This window comes from Syngnathus scovelli, chromosome 6 (assembly GCF_024217435.2).
Source record: "Syngnathus scovelli strain Florida chromosome 6, RoL_Ssco_1.2, whole genome shotgun sequence".
In the NCBI taxonomy this organism is placed as follows: Eukaryota; Metazoa; Chordata; class Actinopteri; order Syngnathiformes; family Syngnathidae; genus Syngnathus; species Syngnathus scovelli.
Window position 1 is genome coordinate 1213801 of NC_090852.1, and position 18922 is coordinate 1232722.

General features: G+C 42.5%; 1 protein-coding gene across 4 annotated transcripts in view; it reads right to left on the bottom strand.

Annotated features, from left to right (window-relative positions):
- LOC137840388 (kelch-like protein 25) overlaps positions 1–18922 on the bottom strand; it is a 197326-nt gene that overhangs the window by 144828 nt on the left and 33576 nt on the right. Inside the window, exon 6 of one of the 4 annotated variants that reach the window (XM_068651170.1) lies at positions 7060–12899. The exons of 2 other annotated variants lie outside the window; for them this stretch is intronic. The gene's annotated coding sequence lies outside the window, so the exon portion shown is untranslated. Of the gene's footprint in view, positions 1–7059; positions 12900–13896; positions 15727–18922 lie in introns of those variants that run through there. One more of the 4 variants, XM_068651169.1, reaches the window with a different exon arrangement.

The following is an 18922-nucleotide window of genomic DNA, read 5'->3' on the forward strand; positions in this document are numbered from 1 at the left end:
GGAATCGAACCCGCACCCTCCTAACTGTGAGGCGGACGTGCTACCCAGTGCGCCACCGAGCCGCCCTGAGTGCACCCGCTTCAACCAAAATATGCGAGTGTTGAATTAATACCAGCAGATTTTCAGTACAACAGTGATGCATAATGTTACACAGTAATGACTAACAATACATATTCATAGTATATGAAACTGTAGATTTGCGTATAGGCCAAATCTTGACCCGCTTCCCTCGAGTGAGCAGGATACTGAAAGCCTATACTGAAAGTCCTGATAGTAGATGCATTAGTCACACACACACATTCACACTCCGGTGGTGCATAAGTAGCCACATTTGGGGCAGGCTGACAGAAGCGTGGCCCTTCCGACCACCACCAAACATTCATACAGCATTGTGAGTGGCACTGGGGGGAATTGGATGAAGTGTATTGCCAAAGGACACAACAATCAAGTAGAGCGGGAATCGACCAGCGGTTACCAGTTACTGGACGACTATTCTACAGCTGTTACACTGCCGCGAAAACCTGCCTTGGACCTGTTTGCCATGAGTTTATTTTTTAAGTCACAAGAGCCACAGCAGAACAATGAAGCAGCCTCATGTGGCTCTGGAGCAGTGGGTTGCCTACCCTTGTTTTAGGAAGTGGTCTACTTAACACCTGCTGCTGTAGGAAAAACTGGATAGACTGATTCGCCATGTTGAAGAGACGAACAATAGCAAAGCTATCAACGATGATGATGATGATGTCACCCCCCCCAGTGCAGGGCACCATCAATGCCGTCAGTAGAGGTTGTCAGGTCTGCTGCTTCTGCACCCTCCATCCTTCTTAATGTGTGTGTGTGTGTGTGTGTGTGTGCGTGCGTGCGTGCGTGCGTGCGTGCGTGCGTGCGTGCGTGCGTGCGTGCGTGCGTGCGTGTGTGTGTGTGTGTGTGCGTACATGCGTGCGTGCGTGCGTGCGTGTGCATTATGGTGAACCTGAAATTACCTAAAATGGACCGGCCACTCTGTCCGGAAGAAGGCCCAGCAGAGGCTGTACTTTCTGAGACAGCTCAGGAAATTCAACCTGCCACAGGAGCTACTGAAGACCTTCTACACTGCCATCATCCAGTCTATCCTCTGCACCTCCATCACTGTCTGGTTTGGATCGGCCACCAAACAAGACAAGCACAGACTGCAACCGGCAATCAGGACTGCGGAAAAGATGATCGGGACCAACCTCCCATCTATCCAAGACTTGTACCTGTCCAGGACCAGGAAACGTGCAAGTAACATCTCTATAGACCCTTCTCACCCAGGTCACAGTCTGTTCGAACTACTCCCTTCCGGACGGCGTTACAGAGCGCTGTATACCAAAACCAGCAGACACAGACACAGGTTCTTTCCCCAGGCTGTCGCTCTGATAAACTCACGTCACTCATAGAGTCTCAGAGACATCACTGGGCAATAATATCCTGTTCGTGCCACTTAAATGTTGTTAGTCACCTGAATGTTGTTAGTCACTTAAATGTTGTACAGAGGCTGAGATAAACCGGAGTCAAATTCCTTGTTTGGCATGTACAAACTTGGCCAATAAAGCTGATTCTGATTCTCCTGAATAGCTGCTGTTCATCGGTTATCATCAGACTTGGATGCATTCATGCTGCCAGAACTTTTACACTCTACATCAAGTTAGTTGAATAAAAAAATACTTTGTAACTTTCGAGATGGTGCTATTCTTCCTCCCTGTCTGTCGTCACCAACACAGACATGATGCCTGCTTATGTTTGCAACACATTTGGCTTGCACCTGACTGCCTCCAACTTCAGCGCGAGCCGGTACCTGGATGGATTTCTTCCATCCAAACCTGATATGTTGATTGCAAATAAATAACTCCTTATCATAACCGCTCTTTCCTTTCTGTATCTGGGTGAGAGCCTTTCTTCCTGTTACTGTCAGACTACAAATACTGTAGTCTGTGTGTTCGGTAGGAGACACAGTGGACGACCCAGGATGCACTGGAGAGACTATGTCTCTCAGCTGGCCTGGGAACGTCTTGGGATCCCCCGGGATGAGCTGGATGAAGTGGCTGGGGAGAGGGAAGTCTGGGAGTCCCTCCTAAAGCTGCGGCCCCCGCAACCCGACCCCGGATAAGGGGAGGATGGATGGATGGATGGATGGATGGATGGATGGATGGATGGATGGATGGATGGATGGATGGATGGATGGATGGATGGATGGATGGATGGATGGATGGATGGATGGATGGATGGATGGATGGATGGATGGATGGATGGATGGATGGATGGATGGATGGATGGATGGATGGATGGATGGAGTATTCACGTATACCTGACCTGTCAGTTTAATTTGGTTGCACGCTGAATTTCAAACTTATTACACAACCTCTTAACTAAAAATAAAATACTCAAATTCTCTGTGCAATTGTGGTGCAAAAATGTTTTATTATTATTAGATTATTTATTGTTCTTTTAATAATGGCTCAACATATTGTTCACCATATTGATCTGAAATGTATACATGTATTTGGAAAAAAAAAGTGTTTACCATTAAAATGTGCCTCTTTGTATTTACAGTACAGGTTTAATGCGGATATTGCATCTTGTACCAGGATGATGTTTTTGAACAAAGGGGAAGAACAGAGACCATTGTCATTTGACATGAAAAAAAAAAAATGGTACAGCATATTGCTTCCGGATATTGTGTCAAACAATGTTACCTTTCACTTGTGTTCATAAAACCTGATCACGTAGACGATAGTAGGCTAAAGCTAGAGTCGTGATTAGCTTTTAGCCAAATATCTTTAAATCCACTGAATTTAATTATTTTAGTCTTTGTCCTGGAAGTTCCCTAGCCAGAGGGACAAATGTATCAATTTAGGCTGTAATGGCTTTTTTACGTCTTTTGCTCCATCAAGATACATACAACACTCATACTGTACACCCAAGATACATAAACCCAGCCATATAATAGCTAGATAGGGAGGGAACATCATTGTCAGGTGTTGTCCCCATAAAGCACAGGTGTCAAAGTCAAGGCCTGGGGGCCACGTCATCTTAGGTGGCCCGCGAAGGCAAATTGTGTATCAAATTCATGTCAATTCCAAAATTTTAAATTGTTTTCACTTTAAAAAAATAGAGATATTGTTAACAGTTTTTTATTAGCATTCATTATGTTAAATAATTTTTTATTTTTAAATATTTTATTTCAATTTTTCATTTCGAAATATTTGAACCGTTTTTATTAATCTCTGTTTTGAAAACTAGTTATTCATCAGTTTGTTGTGTAGCCTTTACTATATATACAATATGAGATGTTCATACATTTATTTGGGTTGACAATTTTATTGGCCCTTTGAAGCAAACTATGACTATAATGCGGCCCGCGACAAAGTTTGACACCCCTGCCATAAAGCTTTTGTCCTTTAGGCATTACCAGGCTTTTTGTGGTCCAGTTTGCTTTTTCATTCATTAATCCTGTGATTGGTTGGCGAACAGTTCAGGGTGGACCCCTCTTGCTCAATGACAGCTGGAATGGGCTTCAACACACCCACGACCCCTGTAAGGTTGTTTCAGAAAATGGATGGATACATTACACACATACGCATGTAGTGTAAATAGCCTTTTCAATCTGTTTACAAAGCAAAAAACTGGCCTTTTCCCATGCACAGATTGTAGTTATCATTAGTGCACCACATTCCTTCAATAGCTCCATGTTTGTACAATAAAGAAATATTTGAATATCCTCTCGATGTATTCTTAATAACCATACGAGATTTTGAAAACCAAATAAAATAAATATATAGAAATTTGAACCAGGTAAAAACACAATTAACAAAAAATATATTAAACATAAATATATCAATATATTTTTCAACACTTGAGGTAGCAAATCAGATCTTCGTAGTTGATGTGTTTTTTTTCCTTTTATGATTTATCAAAGTGAATGTTTTCCAAACAGCTAAATGTTTTTTTTTTTGTTGCTGGCATTCAAATCTGATAGTTTTTAGTTTTCGTTTAATTTATATTGATTGTTTTCTAGGTAATTTGACCAAAATGCAGAGGGAAGCGTAAACCAATCCTAGATAAATGGATAATGTTTCAAATCATTATCACTGAGCATTTTATCCAATCACTTACTATGCTGCATTATGCCGATTCAGTACCTTTAGTCAATCTATTACAGATATACTCAGGCAGGCATTAACAAATTCCACACCATCATTATAAATTATCCGTCATCATTCAACCATGTTAATGGAAGCTGACCACAAACCCATTATTGTTTTAAATCCTGGTTAAATTGTATCTCTTCTCTAATGCCTCCCCAATTTACTGATGTCCCTTTGCCACAAAAGCCAGTTACCCATCGATCCTTAACAGCCTTTCGCTCGCGCGTGTCCAGACACGCACACATATACACACACTCTCACACATGCACACGGGTTATTACGAATTCTCAACACTACAGTCGCATTCCACAGTCATCATGTAAGACTCTAAGTCTTGCCGCAAAAGTCAATAAAAGCACTAATGCAGTCATTATATTGTGGTTATGGACTTAAAAGCTACATGAATCATATAGAGTAAAAATCTCCACACGCAGACAGACAGACGGACAGACAGCCTCGACTTTTTCACCAAATATCACCTTGAGTTCTGATTCGTGATTTGTAAGTGGAAGGAAAAATGTGTGACTTGTTTTAAGATTTGAGCACTTGTAATTTCGATTTGTATTTGTTTTAAGATTTGAGCACTTGTAATTTTGTTTTGTATTTGTGTTTTAAAGAACACAACTACTTTCCTGAGAAATTATTATACAAGAACACAACTCAAACCGACACACAACTCACTTTCCAAGTACACAACTCATACTTGCACACATACAAATCACTGTACGCAACTACGCAAACCTTTTTTGTTAGAGTTGTGCTCACTCCAACTTATTTTGCAAGAACCACAAGGGAGACAAGCAAGTTCTTTTAGACACCTGCAGGTGGAGAGTCCATTCGTCGCTGTCTGAACAGCGATGATCGAATGAAGTCTAAAAGTCTCCTCCCTGCAAGGGCATATTTATTAGGAGGAACAGAGTGGGGGTGAGTGGACAGGTTTGGTGAACCCCCGGCCTCTGATAAGATCAGAGCAGGGGGTGTTTTACACTGTTGTGGGAAACAGAACAACTTTGATTGCTTCCCCTGCAGCTGGTCAATCAAGCAGAGGAAGCAACCACTTCATCTTACTCTGCATTGAGGGCAAGACAAGATTGATTTAATCATTATAGTCTACATTCCAACATAATCCTACGATAAAGATAACCTGGAAAACCCTAACATCTCCCTCCTGTTTTATCATATGATTATGTCACCCCAAACAACAAAGACAAGTAAGAAAAAACATATATATATATATATGTATAATGAAGAAAGAATAGTAAATAAAAACAACAAACAATGATAGCAACACTTTCCAGTGAAGATGAGGCATTACCTCAATACCCCAGATCAAACTTATTGTGTAAGCGAAAAACCTGCTGGCCAGATGTTATTAGCAGGAAAATTCTTACACGGTCCCTTTGCCTAAGGCGACCAGAATGCTAACAATAATAAAAAAAATAAAAAGAAAAACACAGAAACAGTACATCATTGTATCCATCACTTGCGAAGCATTTTCGATGGTCAAATCAACAAGTTTCCGTAAAACATGCTCAACAGAACAGCATCTACGCAATCCACGTCTCATTATCATTATCACATCTGCCACGCCTAAGAAGTTGTATATGTGCTCGTGTTTTCGTCAGCTGATGATGTTCTAGTCTGTAGGTGTGTTTTGTCACACACACTGGCGCACACACTCGTGTCCAGTTGGCAGGCTGCATCGGACAACTCTGGTGACCACAAAACCACGATCCGTTCTGAACAGGCACGTGCACTCATAGGATGCAGGTGAGGCAGTGCTTCTGAAACTCTGGATGAAGTAGGTCCCGTCCGATGGTGCAGCCATGTCGGTAGTAGAGCCCTTACACCTTGAAAACGGCTCTCTCATCCTGGCACACAGCGGTGATGTCCAAAGCTCCCATCCAGTTTCCTCCTGGAGAGCAGTCGTCGTTAATGCAGACGTGGGTCTTGTTACCTTGGATGTAACGTGTAATTCACTCCAGCTGGTCTCTCCGTGTAGGCCACTTGTGGTATTGTTCATCCTCTAACAGTCACATTGAGATTTGCCCAGAAGTGTTCATCATAGGCACCGTCTGCAAGTCCAGAGTGGGATGGGTCGGCATCACTGATTGTGACTGCTCGGCATTGATATCCAACTCCTCCCATACATTCATTGCTCTGGCCTCCAAGCGAACTTGCGTGGAGGAAGGGGAGAGTTTCGAACACACATAGCACGCCTCCTGTGTGTGAGCTCTCACAGTGAACCTGACATACCGGTACCAAGTGTTGGTTTCGTATGGGTTTCTGGGGTCCCATGACCAGTCTTCAAAGTTCTCATCATGTGACCATCGTTTACCACGGGCAACATTGTCATTTGGTCTGTTCAGATGAGTCAATAGACCATAGCACGCTCCAACCACAACGCAGCAGAGGATCCATCTGGCATATGGAGCTCCGTTGCTACTAGGATGGCAGAGACACCGGGACATCCCCTCGCCTAGCGGAGTGGGGATCGATGAATTCTTCACCAACATTGAGACGCCTCACCCTAAACGATGGGGCCCCTTTGTAGTCAGCCTTCCCCACCACTCCGAATTAGGGGTCCAGCACTCTCTGCAACTTGCAGTGGCTGAGGTGAATCCAGCTGGGCCGTTGAGAAATTTTTACCGCCGTAGGAGTAGCAAGCAAAACTTGGAACGGTCCCTCCCGCCGCGGGCTGGCCCAGTTCTTTCTTTTGATGACCTTGATGTAGACCCAGTCTCCTGGATTGATGGGGTTGTCCACCTGTGAGGGGGAGAGATCAGGCGGCAGTAAATTTGCATTGGACACATCTTTCAGTTTGAGCGTCCTTATTAGATAATCTGCCCAGGACTGCTCTTCATCTGTTGCTTGCAACTCTCGTAGTCAATTGTAGTGCCCATTTAACTGGCAAATAGGAGTTTTTTTTTTTTTTTTTTTTTTTTTTTGAAACAAGCTCTACAAAAAAAAAAATGTTTGTTTTGTTTTGAAAATATTTTGAATATGAATCAAATCCATATGTTGTATAAAGCTGACTGACCTGCCCCACTATCCCTCCTCTTGAGCCATGTGACACGCACCATGGCTCAATATTGCAGCCCATTTGCATAGGTTCTTTGGTAGGGTAGGTCATTTATAGATGCCATTCTCTAATCTTGCCCCTGTTTTGACAACTAGCTTAGCAAGTAAATGGATGGCCTCCCCGAATGGGGAGCGACTCAGCTAGCAAATGATTAGACATTTTCACTTTGTTGTAGTTTCTTTAGTTACTTTTCAATCGTTTTCTCATTGTTTATCACAAGAATCTTAGAAATTTGAATACAAATCAAAACGTATGTTTTATTTTACTCAATTGTATGATTTAGAGAATCCATATGTAGTAAAGTTTTGTAGTACTACATATGATTTCATCATCATTTAGTTTGACTTTCTTTCCAAAACGCTTCTTAATTTCTCAGTTCACACATCTTCTACATGTGTTACTGGTTCTCCATTTTTTTTCTAGTTAATTATCAATCCAAAAGCTACGTGTTTCTTTCTAACATTCAACCTGCTCAAAATCACTCTTTCATCAAAGTCGCTCTAATTTTCCATAGTAGTCGCCAAGGACTTCAACCATTCAACCTTTCATTCAGGCAATCATTCATCAATGCTCATCATATGTATCTCACACAGTCTCCAAAAAGGAGTCTTTCTATCACATCGGTCCCAATTCATCCAAGCTCACCACACAACACTCATATATCACTTTCAACTCAGGTTTCCTGGTAGAACAATCCACCAATTCAAAAAAAAAAAAACTCAACTAAAACAAACAATTGGCAAATTAATCTGAATTTTTCTTTGTTTTTAAATTTGAAGAACTCAATCGCTCAGATTTAGCTTGCAATTAGAATTTTGCATAATCTTATAACACAACCAATCAATTATTCCTATTAAATGTAGCATTGCAAAATCTTAAATTCACAATTTAGCTTCTTCCAATTCCTGAAAGCATGTTCTGTCTTTTTTTTTTTTTTTTTCGAATTTCTCATGTGGGCTCGACACTTAACATGCACTAGTGTGGATTAGTTTCTGCTTGCAAACAGATTTCTCTCTTTTTCCTCTCATTTTTATCTTTCAAAATCATTTCTGTTCTGCGGTGCAAATTGGATAGACCACAGTCTAGCAAAAAAATTTTTTATACTAAAACTTTAGCCAATGTTCATCATTTTAACATATACGCACACAGATGCACAGCTCTCGCACGCAAAAGGTAGTTCCCAGCACCAATGATTCGTCACAGGCTGGCCATTTCCTGTGGTCGATCATGAGCTGGTCCCTCCTATGCACACGAGGACAGCACATTCTAATTTTATTTATTTATCTTCTAGAAGCAAGTTGCATTTCTTTACCACTTGAACTCTCAACTTCCTTTCTACTCCATACTTTTTCTTCCACTTCGGCATATATTGCATACAATTAAGAAATCTACTTGCCATGAACTTCTCGTTTTAAAGAAGAGCAGAGCAAGAGATTTACCGTTCTTATTTCCCATCTTAATTTTAGTAGTTTAAGGTTTTACAATTTTTTTCATTTTTTTTTTCTTTGAGGATCCTCAATGCAGGTTTAAATTGACCTTTCAACAAATTACTAGCCTGTTTTATTGCCATGGATCAACGCTAGAACTGCTTCTTAGTCAATTTATCCTACCAGTCACACACTCAATCACACAAACTCCAGCGCTTTTTTAGGCCTATCCAGGGATGGGTGTAAAACCCTCCCAAACAGCTTTGGAAAAACGGACAAAAGAAAAAATCTACGCCCTTCTTCAATTAAGAAAAAGAAGCTCTGTTTTTCTTAGCCCGTTTCTTCCACTGGGACTTGAACCCAAGCTGTTCTTTGGCTTGGAAAAACATACAAAGAAAAATCTACGCCCTTCTTTGATTAACAAAAAAGAAGCTCCGTGTTTCTTAGCACGTTCCTTCCACTGGGACTTTAACCCAAGCCAGATCCCTCAGCTCGGAAAAACAGACAAAGAAGAGTCTACACACTTCTTCGATGAACGAAAAAGAAGCTTTGCCTTTCTTAGCCTGTTTCTTCCACTGGGACTTGAACCCAAGCTGGCTCCCGTGCACCTCTACGTGTTACGCGTTTAACAACACAACACAACTTCAGGCCTTTAACTTACTTGTCCCCTGGTTCGTTGCACTGCCGGGTCCCGTCAATCCACCTCTGTCAGACGAAGGCAGACCTAAGATGCTGGCCCAGCGAAGAATTTCCTTCCCAGGTCTTTCTCCTCCAGGTCCTCTTAATGGACGCTGGCTTGTCGACAATGCAGCACGTCCTCCTTCGCCGGTCAGATGGTGGGTATGAGGATCCCGGGTTTCGGCACCAAAATGTTAGAGTTGTGCTCACTCCAACTTATTTTGCAAGAACCACAAGGGAGACAAGCAAGTTCTTTTAGACACCTGCAGGTGGAGAGTCCATTCGTCGCTGTCTGAACAGCGATGATCGAATGAAGTCTAAAAGTCTCCTCCCTGCAAGGGCATATTTATTAGGAGGAACAGAGTGGGGGTGAGTGGACAGGTTTGGTGAACCCCCGGCCTCTGATAAGATCAGAGCAGGGGGTGTTTTACACTGTTGTGGGAAACAGAACAACTTTGATTGCTTCCCCTGCAGCTGGTCAATCAAGCAGAGGAAGCAACCACTTCATCTTACTCTGCATTGTGAGGGCAAGACAAGATTGATTTAATCATTATACTCTACATTCCAACATAATCCTACGATAAAGATAACCTGGAAAACCCTAACATTTTTCTCCAAAAATACCTACATACAACTACTACATTACAGACAAAAAGAAAGTAGGAAAGAACAAAATAAAGAGAAAATGGAGAGAAAAGAGAGAACACTGCTGGGAGGTTGCCACTCAATCCATCCCAAAAAAAAAAAGAATTCTGCAATGGGATCAACGCATTTATGGCATCCAGGTCAAGAATACTAGAGAATAGAGACGACTAAGAAAGGGCAAGCTTTATGTAGGTGTATTCCTTTGCCATTTGATCAAGAACATTTACTCCAACCTTGGTTCTTTTGTAGTATATGACGACCAAATGGTCGTTGATGGTGTGTGGACAGTGTTTAGAATGGAAATAATTTTCCTTGGCTTGCATTGATAGACTGTAAGGTTTCTGGACCTTTTGTGCTTCGGCAAGTTCAAGGGAAGTAGCAGCCTCTTTTCTCTCTCTTTATCTTTCGTTCCTCCTTTCTCTTTGTCATTATTTGTCATGTTATGTTAGCCGCGATGATGTGTGGCCACAGTCGGGGCTATCCCAGGTTCGGTCGTCCACTCGGCGATGCTGGAGCCTACCACTGCACCTTGGCAGATATTTTTCTTGTGTCGCCGGAATGGCTGCATGCATGGGTCAAACCGGCGTAACTCAGCCTCTTGGCCCCGCTGCGGCGAACCCTGTGAGAGGTTTGCTCCCTCGTGCTTGTTGGACCCTGGAAATTTTGGCTAGTGTGCTTCCACTCGTTTTTTTGGGTTTTTTTTTTTTTGCAAGCAGTCACTTCTGATACGACTCATGAGTCACTCTCAAAGCAACATGACAATTGGCACAATGACCAAGAGACATCACTCTCAGAACATGCTCCTCCATAGGATTTTTCCTCATCAAGTCTCAGCCATCACAAAGCATAAAAAACAAACTATCGAGCAGGAGAAAGAACCTGAAATTGTAGCAAATTAAAGGAATAGTGAAATATGACACCCTTGTAAAAAGCATGTAGTCAATTTGACTGCTGGTCATTAGAGATAGGAAAACTCAGATCTCCTTTGTATTTTTAAATTTTAATGATAGAACAATCTATATCAAGGGTGTACAAACTCTTTGCAAGGAGGGCCAGATTTGATAAAGTGAAGGGGCCCGGGGCCAATAGTTTTTTTGGGACATTTTTTAACTACAAAAATTTCATGCAAATACACACTGTTATAAAACAATTTTCATTGTCACAATTGTCTTTATTTTTCAATTTTTTTTTTTTTTTTTTTTTTTTCAAAGTCAAAGTCAGCTTTATTGTCAATTTCTCCACATGCCAAAGACACACAAAGAAACCGAAATTTCGTTCCCCCCTATCCCACGGTGACAAGACATGGCTCACAACAGACAAACAAGTAAACAAGTATAACAAAAGCGTGCTGAATAAATAATGAATAAATAACACAACAATAAATAAATAAATAAATAAATAAATAAATAAATAAATAAATAGGAGGAGCAGAAAAAAAAGGAGCAAGTGCGCGTACAGCAGACATTCCCGAAAATAGCGCAACAGTGCCGCACGCTACGCAGAAGGGGGTAGCGAGTTCAGGGCCCTAACAGCCTGGAGAAAGAAGCTGTTGGCGAGTCTGGTGGTGCGGGAGCGCAGGCTCCTGTACCTCTTCCCAGAGTACAGAGTAATGACAAAATAACCAAATACAAGCCAGTCAGACAACTCTAAAAGCACAAATTCTGCCTTTCATTCATATCTGAAGAGTCAGATAACATTGAACAAACTGTATGAAATACCTTAAATTTACATGAGTTTAAAAATATGTTTGCCTCATTAACACTTTAAACAGGAGTTATAAGTAATGCGAAGTTGTCTCTTATTATTAAAACTTAGTCTAAAAAACACAGTCACACAGTCTTTGATAAATGTACCTTCAGTAAAAGGTTTGCCATGTTTAGCTATTAACATGGCCACTTCCTAGCTTGCTTTAGTAATATTTACTTTTGACTCACAGCCCCGCATGAAGAATCGCTGTTGTGATGCCAGTTCAGCTTGGAGCTGCTTCACTTTATCAACACGGTCACTCCCTGTTAGCTTGTCGCATGTGTTAGCATGTTTAGTTTGGTAGCGTCTCTTTCCTTAAACAAGGCAACCGTCTCTTTACAAATTAGACAAACACAATAGCCTTGATTTTCAGTGAAGTATTGTAATTCCCATCTCTCTTGAAAGCGACGGCCCTCAATGTAAACTTTCCTCGTTTTCTTTGCAGTCACCATGGCAGAAATGAGCGGGATGGGGTTCGCAGCACGGATGCAGACTGATATTATTAAAGAGGTGCTGCCACCTTTTGGTAAAAGGGGGAATTACAGTTTCAAGTTTCATGATTTTTTTTATTCAGTTTGACAGTGCAGGCGGGCCATAAATTATATATTATAAGATCGAAGCTGCGGGCTGTATGAAATCTAACCGGGGGGCGGATTAGGCCTGATATACTATATATTAAAAAAATCACAGATAAATCATACACAAATAATAATATATACACAGATTTAGGAAAATTCAGGGTCCTATTGGTACATAGGCTGATTCTTAACCAAGCTATGATTTTGCAAAATTTGAAACCAGTCAAAATGACATGATATACTGTTGCAGTCACTGGTAGTGTAGTGATTTATATAGTTCACTTTCATGCAGCTTTTTCAATTCCTAATGTGCTACCTACACAGTGTGTAATATGTAACTGATTGAAGTCCAGTCCAGGGTGCAGGTTTTAGTTAGCTTGGGCAGCTTTTCCCACAATCCATTCTTGTAGTGTGTGCTTATTCAGGAATTTGACATTAGCCGGCATCGATTAAATCCCCAGTGGTTGTGTGTAAATTGCCTTGTTTTTTAATCTTTGCCCTAAAGTCCAAGCAATATTTGGCCTTGTGTGTAGATTATTCTCATACTCCACATTTTGGCAATTTCGGTCCCCACCTATCCCTGTAAAAAAAACAAAAAAACGCAATGGACACATATTTGTCACTGGCAGTGAATGAATTTTAAATACGATTTACAAAAATCATAAAATTCGCCACTCACACACTTTTAGAAGCATATTGCTGTCATACCAGTGGAAAAAAGCAGTGAAATTTGTCACGTTTGTACCTAATATATTTTCCGTTTTAAGGTGATAAGCTACACAGTAAAACCTGACTTTTCAGGTTTTAATATATTTTTTCATATCTTAAGTTTCACGTTCAAAAGTGCAAAATTTCACATTTTGAAGTGACATTTTATATTTTAGCATGTTAAGTTTCATGTTTTAACGTAACAGATTTCACATTTTACATTTAACACTTAACTGTGGCAAGTGTCATGTTGAAAGTGATCAAATCTATGTTTGAACATGGTAAATTTCACATATTAAGGTCACAAATTTCATGTCATATGAAATGAAATTAATTTCATTACGGTAAAATGCTATGTTGAACACAAATGTGGCAAAATAAAGCTTCATGGTGTCCTTACCTTTTTCGTGTGTGTGTGTGTGTGTGTGTGTGTGTGTGTGTGTTTGTGCATGTGTGTGCGTGTGTGTGTGTGTGTGTGTGTGTGTGTGTGTGCGCGCGCGCGCGTGCGTGTTCGTGTGTGTGCGTGCACGTGTTCTGGAGAAATACAATCCCATTTACACAATAAAGACCAACCACAATTTTAGACGTCACTGTTTTGATGCATAAAATTGACCAACAAAAACAATGACAATTTTAAAGAAAGATGTGCATCTTAATATAGCTTATTTTTTACCATAAAATTGCATAAAATCAATGGCTATTTTTTTTTAATTTTCTTTCTAATGTTCAGTTCCAGATGATAAAATTGTCACAAGAGGGAGACCAGTACTGGTCACCGTCACAAGTAACACTACTTTGAAATAATGCTGGTATCGGGGTGTGTGTGTGTGTGGGGGGGGGGGGGTGGGGGGGGGGGGGGGGGGGGAGGGGGGCCGTGTTGTTAGCATGACAACCTCCTGGCAACAAGGCTCTGTGTCCGAAAACAAGTCAACTTTGGCATGCGACAATGTTACTCATTCTGTGTTTGACAGTTGTTCTTTGATTTACAATCAACCAATCCATTTGTCTACGATTTCATTAAAGATAGTTTGGCATGGTTAACAACTCAACAATAATGTTTAATCTTCACAAAACATTATTTAATAGAAAAAGTCATTTAAAATAGCATTACATTTTCTTAACCTAAAAGTACTTGGTATCAGTAACAATATCGGCGATGCTGGCACCAGTATTTACTTGTTATTGATCGAAAAATCTCAGGTATCGCACAGCTCTTATGAGAACTCGAGGTTTTTTTTCTGAAGCTATTGAGTGGGCTGCTCTGAGAAGTGAAATACTGCTGCCTTCTGTCAACATTGTGTAAGTGATTCACAGAGGTTCATTTGGTTTGGGATTACAGAAGCATAGCACCCCTTTAAATGTGACCCCTCCGAAAATGTCAATTTTTATTATTAGTGAAAATGATTTCATTCTTGTTGAATCATGTTGACATTGACAGTTCAAAGTTGAAAGACAAGTGAACTCGTTGTTACAGTGTTACACTTTTAATTTAATTTAATTTTAATTTAAGACAGATGAGGTTTTTTTTTGTTTGCTTGCTGCTTGATACAATCAATGTTCCCCCTCCCACGTTCTTTGCACAATAAAAGAACAGGAGCCATGAATATAATTATTACATTGGAGCATAATGTATTTTGTGCTCAATTAATATTGTTTTTTATCCTTAAAGGCCCTAGCCTAGGGACGTCAAACTCATTTTTTTCGCGGGCCGCATTGTAGTCATAGCTTCTTTCGGAGTGCCATTATGACTGTCAACCCAAATATATGTATGAGCACCTCATATTATATACAGTAAAAGCTACAAAACAAACTGACAAATAACTCGTTTTCAAATCAGACATGTAAAAACTGGTCAAATATATAAAAAAAAACAGATATTAAAAGTGAAGACAATTTGCAATTCTAGTAATGACACACGAATTTGACGCACAAAAGGCCACATAAAATGATGTGGTGGGCCGTATCTGGCCCCCGGGCTTTGAGTTTGACACTTGTGCCCTAGCCCAAGGATTTGCCAACAATTACCAGTGTTTTCGAAGGTAGTGAATGTTGTATTCTCATGAGATTTGAGATTTATTTCTTCAAGATTCAAGAGTTTTTATTCACCATGTTTGAGCGTGCCAAACAAGGAATTAGACTTCGGTACATCACATCCTCTGTTCAACATTTAGGTGACTAGCGACACTCAGGACATGTGAAAAATGACAAATATTCTCAAACATCCTCTGATCTTAAACTCCCAGGAGGGCAAGGAAAAACTCAAAACTCCAACTAGGGGAAATGAGAAACCTTGAGAAGAGACCACAGATGGGAGGGTCCCTCTTCCAGGATGACCAGGCTGCAATGGATGCAGAGAGGACACATAGTACACATAATACAGACTATTCAAAATAAAGCGTCGAGAGCAGGATGTTATTGCACAGCAATGACTCTGAGACTCTAAGAGTGGTGTGAGTTCATCAGAGCAACAGCCTGGGGGAAGAAGATGTCTCTGTGTCTGCTGGTTTTGGCGTACAGAGCTCTATAACGCCGTCTGGAGGGGAGTAGTTCAAACAGACTGCAACCTGGGTGAGAAGGGTCTGTAGAGATGCTACTTGCACGTTTCCTGGTCCTGGACAGGTACAAGTCTTGGATAGATGGGAGGTTGATTCCAATGATCTTTTCTGCAGTCCTGATTGTCCGTTGCAGTCTGTGCTTGTCTTGTTTGGAGGCCGATCCAAACCAGGCAGTGATGGAGGTGCATAGGACAGACTCAGGGTTAGTTCAAGGTTGCAAATGTTGAAAAATGGTTGCCAGACTTTTGCCTGTACTTATTTATCACAAGAAAATTTTGAACATGTCCAAATCCACTAAACCTGTTGGAGAACGCCTGGCAACATTCGGCAAACATTTGCGACCTAGGACAATCTCTCACGCACACTGACGTGAATATGCATTTACCTTCGTCTTCGTCATTAGTCATAAATGATTGAGCCTCAATAATATACCGCATTGGCCCGAATATAAGACGATGTTTTTTGCATTGAAATAAGACTGAAAAAGTGGGGGTCGTCTAACATTCGGGGTCTAGACATTATACCAATTCACAACGCTAGATGGCGCCAGATATTTTTAAAGTGAATGCTGAATTTAACGCCCCAGGCCAAAGCGACCCCCTGTCACAAAGAAGAAAAATAAATATAGCGGTAGCACGAAGAAGAAAAATAAAAAATACATCATGTTTAAAAGTCAAAATAAAACTTCTAAATTGAGGAATTAAAGCACAAAACTTGCCCACACGCCAGCAGAAGGCGAGGAGTGCCCACACAATTGCAGTGCGTACACTTGTATCTTTTTATAAAAAAATGGTTATTCGACATTGAGTCCCAGTGGACTATGTTCCGCGCCTCCATTGTTGAGGCGGCCGACCGGAGCCTGTTGTGGCGGCAATCCCCGAAACCACTGTTGGACACTGGCGGTAAGGGATGCCGTCAAGCTGAAGAAGGAGTCCTATCGGGCCGTTTTGGCCTGCGGGACTCCGGAGGCAGCTGACAGGTACCGGATGGCCAAGCGGAACGCGGCTTCGGCGGTTGCTTAGGCAAAAAAACAGGGCGTGGGAGGAGTTTGGCGAGGCCATGGAGAATGACTTCCGGACGGCTTCGAGGAAATTCTGGTACACCATCTGGCGTCTCACGAGGGGGGAAGCAGTGCAACGTCAACACTGTTTACAGTGGGGATGCCGTGCTGCTGATCTCGACTCGGGACGTCGCGAGTCGGTGGGGAGAATACTTCGAAGACCTCCTCAATTCCACCTACACGCCTTCCATTGAGGAAGCAGGGCCTGGAGACTCTGAGGCGGATTCTCCAATCTCTGGGGTCGAAGTCACTGAGGTAGTTAAAAAACTCCTCGGTGGCAAGGCCCCGGGGGTGGATGAGATCCGCCCGGAGTTCTTAAAGGTTCTGGATGTTGTGGGGCTGACATGGCTGACACGCCTCTACAACATTGCGTGGACATCGGGGACAGTGCCTCTAGATTGGCAGACTAGGGTGGTGGTTCCCCTCTTTGAGAAGGGGGACCGGAGGGTGTGTTCCAATTACAGGGGAATCACACTCCTCAGCCTCCCTGGTAAGGTCTATTCAGGGGTGCTGGAGAGGAGAGTCCGTCGGGAGGTTGAACCTCGGATTCAGGAAGAACAGTGTGGCTCAGCGTTCGACAGTGTCCCTCGGGAGGTTCTGTGGAGGGTGCTTCGGGAGTGGGGAGTGCCGAGCCAACTGATAAGGGCGGTTCGGTCCCTGTATCACCGATGCCAGAGTTTGTTCCGCATTTCCGGCAGTAAGTCGGATTCGTTCCCAGTGAGGGTTGGACTCCGCCAGGGCTGCCCTTTGTCACCGATTCTGTTCATAATTTTTATGGACAGAATTTCTAGGCGCAGCCAAGGCGTTGAGGGGGTCCGGTTTGGGGACCTCAGCATCGCGTCTCTGCTTTTTGCAGACGACGTGGTGCTGTTGGCTTCTTCAGGCCGTGATCTCCAGCTCTCACTGGAACGGTTCGCAGCCGAGTGTGAAGCGGTCGGGATGAGGGTCAGCATCTCCAAATCCGAGTCCATGGTCCTCTGTCGGAAAAGGGTGGAATGCCCCCTCCGGATCGGGGATGAGATCCTGCCCCAAGTGGAGGAGTTCAAGTATCTTGGGGTCTTGTTCACGAGTGAGGGGAGGATGGAGCGCGAGATCGACAGGCGGATCAGTACAGCGTCGGCAGTAATGCGGACTCTGTACCGGTCCGTCGTGGTAAAGAGAGAGCTGAGCCAAAAGGCAAAGCTCTGAATTTACCGGTTGATTTATGCTCCTACCCTCACCTATGGTCACGAGCTATGGGTCGTGACCGAAAGAACGGGATCCCGGATACAAGCGGCCGAAATGAGTTTTCTCCGCAGGATGTCCGGGCTCTCCCTTAGAGATAGGGTGAGAAGCTCGGTCATCCGGGAGAGACTCGGAGTAGAGTCGCTACTCCTCCACGTTGAGAGGAGCCAGATGAGGTGGCTCGGGCATCTCATCAGGATGCCTCCTGGACACCTCCCTGGCGAGGTGTTCCGGGCATGTCCCACCGGTAGGAGACCCCGGGGACGACCCAGGACACGCTGGAGAGACTATGTCTCTCAGCTGGCCTAGGAACGCCATGGGATACCCCGGGATGAGCTGGATGAAGTGGCTGGGGAGAGGGAAGTATGGGAGTCCCTCCTAATGCTGCTGTCCCCGCGACCTGACCCCGGATAAGCGGAAGAAGATGGCTGGATGGATGGCTGGATGGATGGCTGGATGGATGGATGGATGGCTGGATGGATGGATGGATGGATGGATGGATGGATGGATGGATGGATGGATGGATGGATGGATGGATGGATGGATGGATGGATGGATGGATGGATGGATGGAACCATAGAGACAGAAATTAAGTACAAAAGATACAAAAATAAGATGCCGCAAATTATGAGGAGGTGCAAGAATGATTACTACAGCAAGTTAATAGAAAAAATAGAAACAATAGTAAAGGGATATGGAAGATTTTAAACAGTATTATCCGGAAAGGAGCTGCTAACACAAAGTATCCTAAACGCTTCATGGATAATAACAAGACCATAAACAATATGGAAGATGCGGTCAATGATTTGAATGCATTTTTCGTGAACGTAGGACCAAAATTGGCTGAAGTTATCAGTGACCCGTCGATAAAGCAGGCGAGAGCAGGAGGAGATGGTACTGAAATCAATCCAAGTTCAATGTTCTTGAAAGTGGTTGATGAGTAAGAAGTTTTAGATATTATAAAATCATGCAAAAATAAAACCTCTCCAGATGGGAATGATGTTGATATGGCCTTAATTAAGGAAGTTGTTGATGGAGTGGTAAATCCTCTGACAT